The following is a 1,060-nucleotide window of genomic DNA, read 5'->3' as shown; positions in this document are numbered from 1 at the left end:
TTCTGTGCCAGCTCTGGAATAAAGTGAAAATAGAGATCTGTAGAGTTGGGTGGATTTGTTCCGAGCTCTGGGAAATGTGGGCCATGTGTTAAGGGAAGGCCCTCAGCACCGCGGTGATCCAGGAGGAGCTCTTGATTGTGGACATTTTCCAATGTGTTTGCTTCTCTAGGTTTCTGCCTTGTTCTCAAAATGGAGTAAGCAAAAAATGTGGCTCCAGATATTCCCAAACTTAGGTGAGTTGCCTCTCTAAAGCACACACCATATGTGGTGAGTTCCAATACTGCTTTTTGTTCCCATGAATTTTTTGATGTGCACGCATGGCCTTTGAGGAATGTACTGATAAGGATGCTTTTCTACAAAGCAACCCGCAGGCTGGACTGGTTCTGGGTTTCTGGTGTGCACCAGGCATGGGGAGCTTGTCTGGGGGTGCTCAGTGCACCAAATGCAGGAAGGCTGTGGATGCTTTGGCTCTAGAGGTTTCCAAGGGAAGTAGGATGGAGCCCTGGGCAAACTGGGCTAGCAGGTCTGCAGGTTGGTGGCCCTGCTTGTGGCAGGGGGTCGTAACTCAATGATCCTTGGGGTCCCTTCCAACCATTCTATGGTCTGTGTTGTGCTGTGGTTGATGAGGAGCTGAGCAGTCTGTCTTTGAGCTGGAAGTGCACGAGCAGTGTGGGAGAGTCGCGTGGAGGCACATCGACGGAGTGCCCGGTTTGCGGGATGAGCTCATGATGCTCAAAGCGCAACCTGGATGAGCAAACCCTGCCCTGCCGGCCAAGAATGGCAGCGTTTGCACAAATATCTGCCAACCGATGACTTTCACGAGGTCTTCAACAGATGGTGCCGAAGAGATGGCCGCAGCGCTGCGCGTTAATTACGGGACCGGTGGATGCAGGAGGGCCGGGCCGGGGCTCTGCGCTGGGAAAGGCAGCAAAAATGGCTCCGAGGGGGGAACGGCAGTGAGGGCTCCTGGGTGAAATCAGAGCCCGAGGGTGCGGGTGGGATGGAGAGCGTCCAGGAGGGCGGGGGAGGCACGGGTGCGACGGCAGCGCAAGGAAATGGT

The sequence above is a fragment of the Centrocercus urophasianus genome, unplaced genomic scaffold (assembly GCF_019232065.1).
Source record: "Centrocercus urophasianus isolate 14NV4802_14NV808 unplaced genomic scaffold, USGS_Curo_1.0 seq_58, whole genome shotgun sequence".
Taxonomy (NCBI): Eukaryota; Metazoa; Chordata; class Aves; order Galliformes; family Phasianidae; genus Centrocercus; species Centrocercus urophasianus.
Note: the sequence above shows the minus strand (reverse complement) of the source record.